The sequence below is a fragment of the Lissotriton vulgaris genome, chromosome 1_1, assembly GCF_964263255.1.
Source record: "Lissotriton vulgaris chromosome 1_1, aLisVul1.2, whole genome shotgun sequence".
Lineage (NCBI taxonomy): Eukaryota > Metazoa > Chordata > Amphibia > Caudata > Salamandridae > Lissotriton > Lissotriton vulgaris.
The window spans coordinates 1,363,930,519-1,363,948,646 of record NC_141685.1 but is presented as its reverse complement, the minus strand read 5'-3'; the positions used below and the strand labels follow the sequence as shown (position 1 = coordinate 1,363,948,646).

Sequence of the window (18,128 nt, the reverse complement as noted above, 5' to 3'; positions counted from 1 at the left end):
ATGCCAGCCTTTCCAACATGGATCGGCTGTCGGAAACTGACTTTGGGGGCTAGCAGGGCCCCCTTCCCCCTGTCAGAAACTGACTTTGAGGGTTAGCAGGGCCCCCTTCCCCCTGGTCCTCTGCATTTGGCCACATGGTGCCGAGATGTTTTAAAACTTCCATTTTTGATGGGGGCTTGTGCTGAGTGCGGTTTCATCCAGCTGCACAAGTAGCCATCGAAAAATGGAAGTTTGCGACTACACATGCCTAATTGCGCTGTCGGATCTGTCGACCTATGTTCGGGTGGTTCCTTCCACAAAACAGTGTCAGTCGGAAGCAACTCCGACCAAAATCGTAATGAGGGCCTAAGTGTCTTGATGGTTTTAGTCCAATTCCCATCTTTTTTTCATTACACTTCAGAGTTTAAAAAAACTACAGAATAATGTCTGGCTTCCTACCCGCTGATATATTTTGAAGTATTTGTACAGTTCATTTACAAGTATTTATATATATATATATATATATAAGCCTTTTGCGCCCTATTCCGGGAAGGAAGCCGTTCTTCGCGTGGTGCGGTACGAAGAAGGAGGATGCGGGGAATCTAAAACTTTATCAAGAGTCATCCCTGATGGAACAATTATTTTTCTGCCCATCCTCCTCTGAACACTAATCTATATTATAACCAAAGAGGACTATTCATAGAAATCTTGCGAAATTCTTGAAGACGATTCACATTCTGACTACTTGTTTGCATGCACATACGATTTTGTGGCTTCCTAATACTACCAATTAAGAGATCATTTGGAAACGCTCATCCACAAAGAAATTTCCCACCGATTACAATGACTATATATACTCAAAAGAATTTGCCCTGAAGAAGTCCCTTGAGGACGAAACGCATCGGCTGCGAATACCCGTGTTTTGATTGTACACCCTTTTTTTGGAATAAAGAAAATCACAACTAAGAAAACCTACGTCTGGGATCATTGACACTATATTTCTGGAATTGTGTGGTGCACCTTTGCGTTTATTTATTAATTTACTGAGTTCTTGGATGAACTATCACTGTGACAGTGGATGTTAACCTGTGTGCACACACTTCGCCCATACAAACTACCCAGGGCGCTTTACAATTCTGGGGGTGATTTGGGTTAGGTGCTATAATTAAGAAGTTTCCACTGTCTCCTTTGTCTTTTGAAAGTATTTAAATGCTGCGTGTTAAAAATAAATTACATTCTACAGCCTTTCCTTTCACTCTGAAACCCAGCAATATTTTCAAAGATGGTTTACCTTACAAAATGCCCTAACTTTACAGCTAGAAAAAGAAAAAATAAACACCAGTCTCCATAGTAAAAGAATAAGTAGCAATTTTTCAGACGACAAAGCCAGACTTTTGACCTCTGTCTTTGAATTGCACTACAAATGCATAAAGATAAAAACAAAATTAAAGCCATCTTTATTGTTCAGTCACCTTCCGAACTCTAGAATTGTTATTTTGGGGGTGCTAAAGCACCTCCAACACCCCTACTTCCAGCACCTATGTGAGAGAGTGTACATAGTGTTTGATGGCTGATAAACTTGGAAAGCCTTGAAACTGCTCATGTATGAAAATATTTATCTCAATAATCCTTGAGTATGCATTGCAGAAGACAAGGGACCTGTTGCCGTTACTCAAAGGTAGGTTTTTCCTTTGACTAATACTTCTCAAATTACCCAGTTATTCAGATTGTAGCTAGAGCAACATTGATTAAGTGTTGAGGTTTTGGGAGAGTGTGTACATGGAATAAGGTATGCCTGCTGTGTGATAATGGTATTTTATTTTCTTTGCACAAACTATGTAATATTTGGAAAATACATGAATTAAGCATAGGACCAAATCTTTACATAATCCTTGTGGCAATGGGATGCTTGAAAGATTTAATCATCTCAAATTGAAAGGTGCTGTCCAGGTGGTCATTAAGTGTACTTTTAATTGGAAGGCAAAGGTTGCAAAGACCATGTGGATCCATAGAATAACTGTTAACTAGGGCACAGGGTTAACACCATTTGAGATTATAAAATGACGTAATCCTAGGACAAAATGTAATCCAAAGTGAAAATATAAATCATAAATCAATTACTAGCCTACTGAAGACAATAGGAATAGAATTAAGAAAGCTTGTGAGGGTTACACAAGATATGATGAAAGGAACAATACCAAGGCATGTAGAATTAAAATTGGTCAGAGAAAAAAAAACGGGGAAAGTGTTTAAGGAAGAGACTAATTTTTCTTTTAAACCATAAGAGGTTGTTAAAGTCATGCATAATTATGCGTTGTTAAGTGATGGTAATGTGTGGCATCTTAATTGCATAGCTGTTGGCTTTAGAGAGGGCTGGAAAGGTATGACGTCTAATAGTAATATGAGATAGAATATCTGAGTAACGTAGTCCTCGAAAGAGGAAGTTATTCCTATTTATTATGATCTTATTGGTATAGACACCAATTGTGATTTCAATGGTGAGCCGCAGAAATTAAATCTGAAGTAAAAGGCCAGGAGGTTCTAGTAACCGGCTGGTCACGATCTAGTGTTTCTACAATATGTATTTCCACCAGCCACTCCTTGAGGGCTAGCTTCCACACTCACCGCACATCCATCTATCACAGGTGTCCCTGGTCAGGTGACCCTGCTAATAAAAGGGGCCGGGAGCACGTGCCATGGGCCATGGGCCAGTTCCAGACCATATGACTATGTGTCTGCGTCATTATTGTAGCTGCATGAGGGCCTAGGGCTCTAACCATTACAATTGCGATGAGCCCCTTGTGAGCTGTCACCAGTTTGGTACTAAATCATGAGGGGAAGTGCAGCCGATGCCCACGGCACCCCTGCACCGGTTGCCAGCACAACGGCCACACTATGAGTGAAGAGGACAGCATCCAGCCTCCATGTAATGCAGTTGCCTGCCTGCCATGACCCCTAAAAGGCAACATAGGACCACTGGGAAGAAGGTGAGCTGACTGAGCTCAGAAGTTGGCAGTGGGCAGCAATGAGTGGAGGGGATGTGTAAAAGGAGCGCATAAAGCGAAACCCCCACAGCGCCGGCAGAACCCCGTAACCAAGGGAGGAGCTTCAATCCACAGAGCTGCCTCAAAAGTGAAAAGAGCACGACACAGCCCACAATATCGTGGAGGACACTGCGCTGCATGTCAGCAGTAGGTCAGGGACTGTGGTACCCGCCTGTGAGGGTGTAGGCCTCGTTCCGTGCCAAGGTGAAATGTCTCCATACTGCAGCTTCTCCAGGCACTAGCATGCCTGATTCAGTGCCTGTAAAACATTGGTGGAATGAGAATGAGGCATGAGGGAATCGCTCATCCGCCTGGTGACGTTGGCAAGCAGGGAAGAAGGGTTCGCAAGATAACACGTGCATGCGAAGGCTGGTGCTGATCCGTTGTGTCCAGTAAGTGTCGTGACCAGAGAACATGGGCTCTAGGACCCACAGGGACACAGACTTGGGGGGACAGACACCGGACACCACATCCGGTCAGGGGGACAAAGGACAGACCACAGGAAGCAAGAGGCAGGGAAGGAAGCACCAATACAAGCTCATGTGAGATACGAAATAAAGATACCTGAAATCGCCTGCACCGTGTCCTGTCATCTGTGGGGGGACCCTGCACGATACCACAACTGGCGACGAAGGAAGAAATAAAGAAACCACGCGTGCCGGATCGACCACGTCGTGAACAAGCCAGGAGCCCACCCTGGACTGGTGCCGAGAAGAAGAACATAGTGGCCAAAGAACGAAATTAAGGACAGCAGCGACGCGGGAGCCCACCCCGGCCGCTGCGACGACGAAATCGCCTGCATTGGTAAGCGCCAGAGAAAGAAGCGCGAAGGAATACAAATCGGCGCAAGCTCTCGCGAGAGTCTCGGCGGCCATTTGCAAGTCAGGCGAGAGAGCCAATAGGAGCACAGGAATTGCTGGCGGCCATTTTGAAATCAGGCGAAGCACTGATTGGCTGCGAAGTCTCACGAGACCATCGGCGGCCATCTTGAAGTCAGGCGAGGGAGCCAATAGGAGCACAGGAAACGTCAGCGGCCATTTTAAAGTCAGGCGAAGGGAAAAAAGGTCGAAAAGAGCCAGAAAGAACCACAAAAAGATCAGGAAAGGTGGCAAAAGAAGCTGAATAACAAAATAAAGAGCAAAGAGAGGCTCAAATAAGAAAATAAATAAATGAAAAGACCAGAAAGAGCCATTACAAAGTAATAACAAAAGAACTGTAAGAAAAAGATGGCAGAACCACGGCCAAGCGCCCAATATCGCAGACCACTACCGTTCAATCTATCAGAACCACAAGAAGGAATAAGATGGGAGCGATGGATCGCTAGGTTCGAGGGATACATGGAGGCCACTGACGTACTAGAAGAAAAGAAGCTAGGACTGTTCCTAAACCTCGTGGGTGACGACGTGGATGAACTGCTAGTGACACTACCGGCAGGAGAGACATCAACATACAAAAAGCTCATCAAGTGCCTAACAAGCAAATTCGACCCTCAAAGGAACATAGACGTTGAAAGATACACGTTCACCACAGCTTTCCAACATGACGATGAATCATTGGATGACTTTGCGACACGACTGAGAAAATTGGTAACGCACTGCGAATTTGACAAGTATGACAACGAGCAAGCAATTCGCCTGCTGATAATTGAAGGATGTCGCAACACTGAATTCCGCACCAGAATATTGAAAGAACCAACATTGCTGGAAAACATCCTGTCGCTAGCAAGGGCAAAAGCAAGAGCAAAGATACAATCAAAGCAGATGGAACGGAGGATCGAACAAGCACACCACATGACAGATAACAGTCGCACCAGCACCTGGAAAAAGGGACAACGCGACAACACAACGAAGAAACAACAAGGGCCACAATGCTACCGATGTGGTTTAGAATTTCCTCACAAGGGCGCCTGCCCAGTATTTGGACAGATGTGTAAAAAAATGTAACAGAAGCAATCATTTTGCCAGTGTGTGTCAAGGGACATAATTCAGAAATGACAGAGGAAGACCAAACAGGCAGTGGATGACGACAAGCAGGCACGTCAGACACATCGAAACAGCAAACAGGGGCTCGTCAATAGAATCAGGAGGAGAGGAAGAAGAAGAAAAAGTGGAGCGACTGTACCTCATGTCCACTCAAGAAGACACAGGAGAAGAAAGCATTCGTCTGGTAGACAAGAAAGCAATCAAAAAATAGGAATCAGTGACAATAGAAGTCGGACCAAATAAAGCACAGTTCGTGCTTGACAGCGGCGCCACATGCAACATCATGTGTGCGTCAGAATATGAGAGAATGGAAATAAAACCGGTGCTGAGACCATCAAGGGTTGAAGTGTTCACTTGGGGCTCAAGGAAACCAGTAACAATTTTGGGGAAATTCACTGAAGATATAACATATAAACACTCAGAGAAGAGATTCATGTACTGAAAGGAGATATTCCAGCACCCTGCCTACTGAGCAATGTAACAGCACAAATAATGGGCCTGATAGCAATGACATATAACATGTCAGAAAAAGGAAACATCTTGAAAGAATATCCAAAGCTACTGAAAGGCCTGTGGAAGCTAAAAGGGCGACAAATAACGTTGCACATCGACGAAACAAAGAAACCAGTAGCTCAGCATCACCGGCGAGTACCAATACACCTGCAACCTCAAGTAGAGGAAGAAATAAATGCGCTGTTGAAACAAGACATCATCGAGCCGGCAGAAGGACCAACGCCGTGGGTATCGCCGATAGTAGCCGTGCCAAAGAAAAACACATCGAAAATAAGAATCTGTGTCGACATGAGGATACCAAACATGGCGATCGAAAGAGAAAGACACCCTGGACCACACCTCGACGACATGATCAGTTGCCTGACAGGAGCAAGACGATTCTCAAAGTTGGACTTGTGTAAGGGATATCACCAGCTGGAGCTGGATCCACAGTCGAGATATATCACAACCTTCTCGACACATCTAGGTCTATTCCGATACAAGCGCCTAAGCTTTGGGATATCGTCAGCAGCAGAAATATTTCAGGAAACGATCAGACAGGTGATAAGGCCAGTGAAAATTAGTCTCAATTACAGCGATGACATCCTAGTGTTTGGCAAGACAGACGAAGAACACGACAAGGCGTTGCGAGAGGTGTGTGCCCAACTAGAACAGGCTGGCCTCACATTAAATGAAGACAAATGTGAGCTAGGGCGACACTCTGAAAGAAGCGAAACCACCAAGTGATGTAGCAGAAGTACGGTCATTTCTTGGACTTGCCAGTTACTGTGCAAGATATATCAAAGACTTTGCAACAGTGAGCGCACCACTGTGGGAGCTGACGAAACAGGGACAAACTTTTGCATGGACAAAAGAGTGCAGCACGGCATTCGAAGAAATAAGAGAGGCAGTAACAGCGGTAGATCATCTAGCATACTTTGACCCACTACTGTGTACAGAACTAACGGTGGACGCCAGCCCAGTAGGACTGAGGGCAATACTGGAGCAACACAAACCAGGAAAAGACTCGCCGAGATGCATAGTTGCTTACGGAAGTAAGAGCTTGTCCGACGTTGAGAGAGCTTACTCTCAACCGGAGAAGGAAAGTCTGGCCGTTGTGTGCGCGTGTGAACACTACCACATGTTCATCTACGGGAAGCCTTTCACAATTGTAACAGATCACCAAGCTCTAGTAACAATTTACGGAAACCCAAACGCAAAGATACCACCAAGAATAGAGAGGTGGGGAATACGGCTGATGGATTACAACTTCAAAATAATACACAAGCCTGGAAAGGAACATAACCCAGCTGACTATATGTCCAGACATCCATTGCCACGCAACACAGAAACAACAACAATGGCGAAAGAATACTTGAATTTCATCCTGAAGCACAACACACCAGCATTCATAACAAACGCAGAATTGGAACAAGAAACAAGGAGAGATCAAACAATGGAAGAAATCAAAAAGGTGACCAGGCAGGAGGCCCAAACTGAAATCATAGCGCCTCCCCTTCTTGCTGGAGTGCCCGTCAGCTGCACCGCCTGCCACTGTCTGTCTCAGTGAGGAGGGGAGGGAGTGGAGCGCCTTACTGATGTGGCACGACAATGCTGAACTGCACCCGGAGGTAAAATCACCCAACCCGCTACCTTCTGCGGTAGAGGCCGTTTACCTGCCTTCCTTGGCAGTGATGTGACTGCAGGTTGGACGAGAGGCCACAGCGAGGGAAGGTGGTCCCAGAGTGGCTATTTGTTGCCTACTAAGGGACGACCAGGCATCAAGGGGAGAAAGACTGTCCACACAATGAGAAAACAGCTTGCAGAGGGAGAGAAAACTATGATCACCAGCACGGCCAGTTGGTAGCGGTTGGATGGAGATGGCAAGGCTGCTTCCTACCCTAAATGGACACCATAGAGGCGCTGCCTGCAATGAGGAGTGGTTGTGGCGCCACCTAGTGGTAGCTGTTGTGTTATCAAATAATGACACACGAGAAGATTATATGAAATTGGTATTTATTTACCAGAAGAAAGAGCTTGTGAGAGGAAAGATGACCATGCAGCGTCGCCGGGTCTTTCTCATCGAGCTGGGTAGTAACGTCACTTAAATACACCTTAACATTCCAGGGGTAGCACGTGCACATAAACCAATAGGAAGAGGGACAGATAAAACTCATAAAAGCATACAGCATAAAAACAGATGTATTAGTTAGGGTGCCGCTGCGTGAAGCTTTCTTGCCGGCACTTTTCCTTTCCTGTCCTGCCTGCAATAAGGAACCTGTGCTGCCCGTGGACTGAGGGCGTACTTCTGGGGGTCGAAAACGGGAAGAAAAGCCAACCTGTTCCCCGCCACCCTCCGTGTACCTGGAAGAACACGGACTACCACTCCCAGCAGCCCAGCGCTAATCGGTGAGCCAGGAGCACCTGTGGCCAGTTAGCCTCGCAGTACATCACAACTTGCCGCACCCGCTGGCGCGGGTGCCGCTGCGTGAAGCTTTCTTGCCGGCGCTTTTCCTTTCCTGTCCTGCCTGCAATAAGGAACCTGTGCTGCCCGTGGACTGAGGCCGTACTTCTGGGGGTCGAAAACGGGAAGAAAAGCCAACCTGTTCCCCGCCACCCTCCGTGTACCTGGAAGAACACGGACTACCACTCCCAGCAGCCCAGCGCTAATCGGTGAGCCAGGAGCACCTGTGGCCAGTTAGCCCCTCCTCCTCCTAATAATAAACTCCCAACACTGTGCGCGACGCGGGACGCGCGCGGGCAGCGCCGGGAGAAGCCCGGGACAAGGGCGGGCCCTCTGAGGCCCTCAGAGGTCAACAGTGGTCGGGCGGGCCACCCCACCAACATTCCTCAATAAGGTTAGTTCACCAATAGGTTGTCTACAATGGCTGATTGTACCGCACTAAGTAACAATGCTGACTTCCATACTCAAGACGCAGAGTCCCCTGTAACACTGCTAACGTCGTTTGAGGCATTGATAGACACTGCATTCAACGAGATTGTTGAGACAGAAAGGAGGTTTTCAATGGGTCCAATGAGTATTAACCAACTACATGCCACAAACAGTCTCAATGGCAATTGCAACACCCATATAAATCCTGAAATAATCGTTGTAAAACCCTCACATCCCGCTGTTGAAGTACCAATTGTCTTAGACGATGATGACACTGTCACGTACATAGCACCAGAAGTGACTCTTGGCAATGCCCCAGTAATAACATCTACAGAGGCTGCTAACAAGGTATCTGACAAAGTGGCAGCCAAGAGAAAGAGGGGCCCTGCTAAAATAACCCATAATAAACGGAAGCAGCCGTTAAGGACTGTTAACCAACCAACCCCACAAAGTATGTGGAATAAGGGGAAGAGACAAAAGTTGGTCCAGCATATAGTACCCACACAAGATCAACCACATCTGGGTGATGTAGTCGTTATAAATAACGAGGGGTCAAATTATATATCTATCTCCACCCAGACTGAGTCCCCCCACGGAACTGACAAACCCAGTCATTATTCCAAGTCAGAGGGGAACCTTATTGAGACTATCGCCGATACAATTTTTAAAAATTTGGAAGGTCAAATGATCAAACAATTTAATAATATTTTTAAAAGACTTGATAAATTGGAGAATATAATTAAAAACGAAGATGCAAAGAGAAAAGGTATAGCGAACTTGGACAAAATGAGAGTAGAACGTCTGCTAAAAGATCTCGAATCCACCGCCCGTGTCCCTACTACAGTTGACCATGGCAATGCCAGGACAGTGGAACAACAAGCCATTACTAACCCAGTACAGTCTGTCACACCTAAGGTGTCTAAAAGTAAGGGCACAACAGGCAGCAATTCGTTTGCTTGTCAAACCAACACTCCCTTACCTACATGTAACCCTACGCATGGACATGTCACTTCGTCCAAATCCTCTGTCTCCGCTAATGATGCAAGTGGATCATCAATTAATCCCATTAAAAACAGTAATGCAGCGAAGCAGACCACCTTAGCACAGAAGGGTCCTGTCAACTCCAGCCAGCACGATAAAAAGATCACGCATGAGGACAATAGGCCTATCAAACATCAAGGCCCGGCCCTACATCTTCCACCTGAGGCTTGTCCGTATGTTTTAGTTCTGGCTGGCATCCCACCGCTCAAGGAAGGTCAAGGAGAATCATGGGTTCAACTTCACAATAAGTGTATAGACTGGTTAACAAAGCACAAGGGAGTGGGTTATGATATTGGAAAAGAAATCATAACCACACGGCGAGTAACCTGGGTTGGTCCCCTTTACAAAAACATCAATGGGGACTGTATTGTAATTAACTTTAGAAACCCGGGCACTGCAAAATACCTCTTGAACTACAATCCTGGTCGTCATGGCCCGTCTACTGTGGTGACCCCACTACCACTAAAATATTTTTATCGTCCTCCCCACAAGATGATGCAACCCCCCCCAGTTTTTCCCTTGCAGAATAGGTTTGGAATATTCCAGGACCTGGACACTTTGGACTGACTGCCCTCTGTAAGCACCGTACCACTTTCCGTGTGCTCTGAGGCAGCACAGTTAGAGGAATCACCCTCAGAGGCGGCCCTGTCAACACTGGATATTCCTCCACCCAGTCCACTAAGCGTTCAACAAGGCCATGTTACACCAAAATCTGCCCCAAGTACTAACCAGGGTCCTTGTTCAAGGAGTAATAAAAACAATAACCTAACAATCTTCAGTTGGAACATTGCGGGCCTGAAGTCCAAGATGGGAATTCCTTCATGGAGGGACTGCGTCAATTGTTATGACATATTGATGTTCCAAGAAACTTGGTGTGTTGAGGACCTATTGTTTGAGGGGTACAGTTGCCACAACAGGACTGCCTCGGTCCCTTTGGCAGGCCGTCCAAGTGGTGGATTGTCCATTTGGATAATAATTTCTGCTGAAGCTAAAATTGACGAACTACAAACAAATTGTCCTAGTTTCATGGCACTCTCGTATACCCAGAGGATAAAACTGTGTTTAATCAATTTCTATAACAATGATTTTTTGTCCCAACCTAACCCAAATTTTATTCTTTTATTTGATTTTATTAATGTAATTATGGATGGACAGGTACACGGTAAATTTGATGGCATATGTTTAGGGGGAGATTTTAATGCACACGTACATCCAAGAAATCCCCCATGCAAAAGAGGTATAGAATTGTTAGATTTTCTTGCTACTAGCGAACTTGTTAATTGCATGGAACATGTAGGCATGGAAAACCATGCATCCCCATTCCCCACCTTTATTGGTCATGGGGGTGGTACAACGATTGATTATGTTTTTGTTTCACACGCCGTCGCAAAGGCATTAACAAGGGCAGAAGTAGTGTGTGAAATTCACAGTGATCATTACCCAATCGCCATCCATTTATCATTACCGAAGGGCAAGCGTCCAAGATGCGAAATAGGCGCAAGGGGTCTGGAAGTCTCGACAGATAAGTTAAGGGTAATCTGGAAGGGGGCAGACAATAAGGGAATCCTGGCAGGAGTATGTAAAAAACATCCAACTTTGATCAAAGATTGTCTCACTACAGAGGATCATGGGATCAACGTGGTTAAATCGTTCTCTGAACTCTGTACCATAATTAAAGGCGAAATTTCCAGACCAGCCTCTAGTAAGGCTGAGGAAACGCCCAGATGGTTTGATGCCCCATGCTCAAAAGCAAACAGGATGCTTAGAGCTGCCTTAAAAGCTGAGCCAAGGGACATACTGCGGGTAAGGCTGCTCAGAGCAGAGTACAAGCGTGCTTTACGCACCAGATCAAATGATTTACTGAAAACCCACTGGGATTCCCTGGCATGATCTGCTGACCTAAAAGATACCACTGGGTTTTGGAAGGAGGTAAAGGAAATAAGATCCATCGGTTCTAACTTGACCGAAATTAACTGTAACATTACTGGTCCTACCTGGGTTGCACACTTTGGTAAAATCTACGCAACACCAGATAATCCTCCTTTGTTGTTACCCCCTCCACACCCAATGTCTATTTCTACATCTGAGGTATTTGATGCGATTTTAGAAAGTGCCGGGAATAAAGCGCCCGGATCCGATGGGCTCTCTATAGACCAATTAAAATGTGAGCCAGATTTTTGGGCCCCATTATTATGCAATGTTTTTAATAATTTAACCGAAGGAGAGATTCCGGAAACATGGTCACGTAGCATTATTGTTCCCATCTTTAAAAAGGGAGACAGGCTGGATCCTGGGTGTTACCGCCCAATCTCCTTAATAGACAATACCTTAAAAGTTTTGGGACGGATCTTATTCAAAAGGATAAGAACTTGGACTGATGAGAATAACATCCTACATCCTAGCCAGTTTGGGTTCCGCAGCAATGTCGGAACGGTGGAACAATGCTTGAATTTGAACTTGATCATGGGAAAATATAATATTGCAAAGAAATCCCCTTTATACTTTGGTTTTATGGATTTGAGCTCGGCTTTTGATTTTGTTAACCGCTCCCGGCTTTGGTCTACCCTTCTTGAATATGGTTTAGATGACCATTTGGTACATTTTTTAGCTTTTTTACACCGCGATCTTAAAGCTTGTGTACGTGTGAATCAAATAGGTGAAGTTTCTGATGATATTAGCGTTGGTAGGGGGGTCAGGCAAGGGTGTGTGCTGGCCCCTCTCCTGTTTATTTTGTACATCAATAAGCTAAGCGGTACTTTGAGCACCCTAACTAGTGATGTGCCTTATATTAATGGAGCCCCTATACCCACCCTTCTCTACGCAGACGATGCGGTCCTGATGGGCCGCACTCCGAAGGCACTGCGTATTTTAATCTCAGGGTTTGTCCTTTTTATGGCCGATTTAGGCCTAACAACCAATTTTAAAAAATCATTGATTATGAGCTGTGGCCCAAAAAATCACAAAATTCCCCAGATTACTTCAGGGCCAAATGTTTTAAAAAGCACCAGCACTTTTCCCTATTTAGGGCTCCTATTTTCAAATAGTGGTACGTGGCATGCACATGTTTCTTATGCCAGGAATAAGTTGGGCAAGGCCATTAATTGTGTAACCTCCTTGAGACAACCCAACCAAGCTGATGTGATAACTCCCCTGGTTAAGATATATCAAACCCAATGCATGCCAACCGGCACTTACGGCGCCGAGGTTTGGGGCTATACCAACTGCTCCCCTATTCAAATAGAAGAAAATAGATTTTGTCGTAAGGCATTGGGGGGGGTTATTTGTTCTCCAAGCCATGTTTGTCATAATGAACTAAATATTCCCTACATAGAGGATTTTGTGAGATCAAGACCAGCACTGTTCTGGATAAAAATATGGAACAACCCGGCTACTACATTGACCCGTGAAATCATTTTGGATTGTCTAAAGTGTGATAGGGGACATCATATACCATGGCTGAAATCAGTAAAAGAGTGCCTTGCAAGTGTGGGTTTGGCTTCCTTGTTCACATCACCAAACCTAATAAATCGCTCCCATAAGACCATCATTTTAAGGGCATTGTATGATTTATATTGTGAAGAGCGGGACAGAAAGAACCAGACTAAATGCACGGTTGTAAAATATTTGGCCTACTCTGAACCACATATTAAAAAACCTGGCCCACCGTACAGATATTTGCGTTTGCATCTTGGTAGATGGGTAAGGGGTTTACTGTTTCGTTTCCGAGATGGGAGTATAGTTAATCTACTGAACTTCCCGCTGGGATACAATAAATACCTCGAAACCTTAAACTGCCCTTGTAACCCTGACATGAAGCAAAGTCTTATGCATTTCTTGTTCTTTTGTGGTTTTTATAAAAAATTCACTGTACATTATCTTATGCCCTATTGTAAGAAAAACGGATTGACAAATTTTAAATTGGCACTTCGGTCTTTCCAGGTATTGGGATCAGATGAAGTTATTTTCAGGATGAGCTGTTTTCTCAAAGCTGCTGTCAGATCGAGAGTCACCCTTAATATTGATGTATAACCATTGCACACTGCACTTTCTATTTTGCACTTTCTTGATAGAATTTTGAAGTCCACCTCTTTTTATCTTTTTGTAATATAAAAAATTATGTGTAAATAGATAAAATTATAATCAATGTGATGTCCATCCTCTTTTAACAATGGTTTTAAAATTGTGTTTTTAAACAGTGTTTTAAATGATACTGTAAGATATTTCTTTCTTTTAAAAAAAAAAAAAAAAAAACTAAAAAATCTATCATTAGGGAGGGACAGATTTGGTATAGTTGTGAAATTGTAAATGGATTTTGATTTTGATTGATTGTGCCCGTTTGCCCACGGACTATTCTCCAATTGTAACTATTGAATTGAATGTTTTTAAAATGTTTCTGTTTGTACTTTTATGGATGTTTTTTATTCCGAATAAAGATCTTTTGACTTGACTTGAGATGTATTAGTTACTAAAACTATTTACAAATCACAAAATTCATCATATATATTAATACAATTAAAAACCATTAAGAGAAAACATACTGACTGCAGTTTAAAAAACAAGTTAAAATAGACAATCGTTATGTTAGATGCCCCCGAGAACACAGTTTAAACATTTTATGCTTTTACTATAGAGACAGACAAATTAAGGAAAACAGATCAATCACTTCGAGGGGGTCAAGCCCACCACAAGTTTTCTTCTAATGGCCCATGCCCACCCAAAGTATTTGGCGACCGCAACTGTAATAACAGGCAAGGTGTTAGTGGAAATTATTCTTAAGGCCACCTTGCTGTCCCTTGTGCCTAGCAATTTGCACATCGCCTTTAGCCAAACACGTCGGGGGGTTAAGTAGGCCCTAAAAACAAAAAGAAGGTGGGCAATGGTCTCGCTTTCACTTTTACACGCCGGGCATAATTCAGAATTACCTATACCCCATCTACCGGTTAGTGATCTTATAGGGAGTGACCCTGCTCTAAGCTGGAAGTAGAGCTTCCTATCCTCCGGCTTTGTGATGTTGTCCCAATAGGGCTCTAAGCTAGGAGAAACTTTTGTTTCCAAAAAGCGACAATCCATAGTAGAGGGATCAACATCATTCCACTTCCCGTAGGCGACCATTTCCCAGTACCTTTCTTTTATGGCGCCTTTGGTTGGGAACTGGGCTGTCTCAGGGTTCTCCCACAACTCCTGCATACCCATTATTCCCAATACTTTATGAAGTTCTTTGAGCCAAGTTATCTTGTGGAATATATCAGTTTTAATCACATACAGAAATCCCAGAGCGTAATGCATAAGTAGAGTGGTGTGGCTCACTGGTTAGAGGCGGCAGACCTGGAAGCAGAGGTCGACCCGGGACCAGGGTTTGATTCCCGACGCGGCAGGGTCTTGGGCCATGGTCAGCGGACTCGATAATTCTCGCCTCGGTGCCTACTCCAACCATGGGTCTCACTCAGCAACTCTGGGCAATAGCTTGCTTAATCTCTACTAACGGCCCCATCAGCGCCAGGGATGCTTGTCTTCACCTTGGAGATGCCCAGGAGGGACAATCTCACAGGGAAAGCCAGGATGGGTTCCCCAGCAGTATACAGCGCCGGGACGCCCCTTTGCTGGGGCAGCTGTGCGCTTTACAAGTATACGACATTTAACATTTATAAGTTCCGGAGTAACCCTCCAAAATAGAATAGGTCGTAATCTAGCCATATCTGAGAGGGCTTCCCTGCCTAGATCATAGCGCTGCAGTTGGATTGGGGTACTTTTAGGGAGGCCAACAAGATTACGGCAAAAAAAAAATTCCACAAGCGTTAGTGACGTTAACTTATCATAAGCCCATATTTCAGCACCATAAAGGGCCGAACTTAGGGCTTGCGCCTCATATACTTGCAGTGCTGGTTGTACCGGCTTGGTCAAGGACTTCCTGTGCTCCGGGCTTATAGCTCCCGTGTTTTGGCGGAGTTTTAATGCCGCCATTTCTATATGCTTCCCCCATTTTACTCCGTTTGACACGTGGATACCTAAGTAACCAAAGTCCGATACCATTTCCACTTTTTGTCCATCCATAAGAGAATTTCCCTCTAAAGCTGTGGTGGGGGTTAAATACCATAAGCTTTGTCTTTGTAACATTAACTTCCAACCCCCGGTTGACACAAAAAACCTCAAAGATCTTCAGGGCTCGCTGTAACCCGCTAAGGGTTTTAGATAAAATTAGCGTGTCATCAGCGAATAGTAGAATTGGAGTTTTCACTCCAGCCAGGCTAGGAGCATCTACTTTTCCCAGCAACATACGTTCAACTACCCCATCAATGCTCAATGAGAAGAGCGTGGGGGCCAAAGCGCAGCCTTGGCGCACCCCACGCTCTACCGGGAATTCAGAGGTTACTTGGCCGTGACACCCCCCCCCCCCCCCCACTGTATTTTTGCATAATTTGACTCATGCAACCTCATCACAAGTGTTAGGATCTCTAGCGGCATACCCATCTTGCTTAGCACTTTCCACATCTGGGATCTAGGGACTAAATCAAAGGCAGCACGTAAATCTATAAACGCTGCATAGATGCTGCCTTTTCCTAGTACTACCGTCTTCCAGTATAGTAGTGTAAATCTGAATATCTGGTCTGTGGTACTAGTTAATTTACGAAATCCAGCCACTAAGGGGGTCAGAATATTTTTCTCTTCTACCCAGGCCAATATTTTCTCTAGGGTCATTTTTCCAATCACCTTTTGTACCGTGTCTAACAGGCTAATAGGCCTGTAGTTCCCAAGCTGTGTTTTGTCGCCTTTCTTATACACCGGGATTGTAACGGCCCCTAGCCAAGACTTTGGTACTGGTGCCCCTAGTGCCACAGCATTGGCCAGCTTTGTTATATAAAGACCCCAGTGCTTTTTATTGTAGTGTAGTTCCTATATCCCTTATAGGTTCTGCGCATTGGAATAACATACACGATAGGCTTGGCATAGGACTGAGGTCTGTATGCCCCTAATATGTATATTAAGCTTAATTACTATGTACCAGCTAGCTCAGAGGCCACTAGAAACTTCTTGAAGACAAGAAGGGAATAGCTTCTGGCAACCACATAACATAAAACCCACATCCCTCAGGATCATGGAAACAAAATACTACTTTTCATTCAGTCACTCATCTCAGAGAAGTACATAGAAGAAACAGTCGGTGTGTTTACAATAACATTTATTGCACAGTTGTTATTCTAGTACTGGTTATATGTGCTCCGACAACTGTTGGACAGTAGCAGAGAATTATGGCCAGCAGTGCAGTTAAATGAAAAGGCTTTGTATAGTTCTACCATTTTGCAACAGTAATGAACACATACATGAAATACAGAATGCATTAAGATAAAGCCTATACCCCTATGATGCCTAACTAGATGTACCTAAGTGTACCTAGCATGTGTGTAGATCTTAGAGAGCCAAGAATCCCCCTAGGAGTTAGTCTAACCCCTTTACCTTATTGGGACTTCATCCTGATCTTGAGCTGGACACCCACAGATGGGTGTTTGACCTCTGCCAGCTGGAGCTGTGGCATGACGCAGGTTGCAGCGCCTCAGGCAGAGTGTCCGCCTGGAAGTCTCTGTCTCCTCTGGTTTGCTTGGGCAAAGGGAGGTATACTTATACTGGATAGGTGTCTTGGATTGACGTAATGTTGGTCAGAGGAAGATGTGTTCTTGGTCTGTTTCCAAGAATTGGTTGTGACGTAGGTTAGTCACTGTTGGACAAGGAGATTACGTATTTAGGATGGACCGTCTTCTGTGCACAGAGCACACAGTGATCAGATAAGGGGACAGCCTCTCTGTTGCTCGTTATTGTGAAATGAGGGCTAATCTAGGTCAAAGGGCCTGCCTGTCTCTGTGAAAGGGCCTGCTTGTCTCTGTGACACAAAGAATTTGTGCCTCTGAGACAGTACCTATGTTAAGGCCTCAATTTCCTTCATAACACCCACTCCAATCTATGGACAAGAGTTAATAACCCATTAAAAGCAAACTACGTGACTAAAATAGGCATTTGCATATAATTGGCAGGTAGTTGCATGAGAGTTTTATGAGCTGAAAAAAATAGCAGCTGTTAAAATATATAAAATTACTGTAGACTCTGTGGAGACAGGAAAAATCTATAGTGTCATTAAAAAATATATATATACTCTTTAGAGTAAGTAGTTACTTATAAAAGTTTCTGTTTATAAAATTGAAAACTCTTTCATGCTTTTTTCAGAAGACCACGCTTTCTTTAAAATAGTCAATTTAGAGGGAAAGCTCCAAGCACTCTGTGAAAGTTGAAACAATAACAGAAAAAATGTGTTTCAGGACATGTTTTGAAGAACTAGAGATAAAAGGTGCTGGTAGTCACAACATTTCTCGTAGCCATTTGCTGCAGTAAACAGACCTTTTTAATACCTCGCACAGTCGTTGTGGAAGCACAGAAAGACAGTGCTGCTAGTTGCTTGTTCTGAGGCAGCCGGTGCTAAAGATTGTACCTGTGTGCCTGGATTTACTCGTACCTCACCTTCAGCCATATTCGCCGATGAGGTTTCAATCCATACCTTGGTGTTGCTAAATGAAGTACAAGGCACCCATTGGATTTGCAAGGAATGCTTTGGTTTGATGTGAATACGCTTGGGACACAGCCAAGCATAGGACTTCAGCAGACCCTGCATGGTGGTGATTGCCACTGGCATTTTCCTTTGGAAGAGGTATG

The 18,128-nt window shown here is 44.5% G+C and overlaps 1 long non-coding RNA gene across 1 annotated transcript in view; it reads right to left on the bottom strand.

The window, feature by feature from the left end:
• The window catches only part of LOC147749183 (uncharacterized), a 28,703-nt gene extending 10,919 nt beyond the window's left edge, over positions 1-17,784 (bottom strand). Inside the window, exon 1 of the long non-coding RNA XR_015299744.1 lies at positions 16,884-17,784. This is a non-coding gene — a long non-coding RNA (uncharacterized LOC147749183). The remainder of the gene's footprint in view (positions 1-16,883) is intronic.
• Positions 17,785-18,128: the final 344 nt, after the last annotated feature.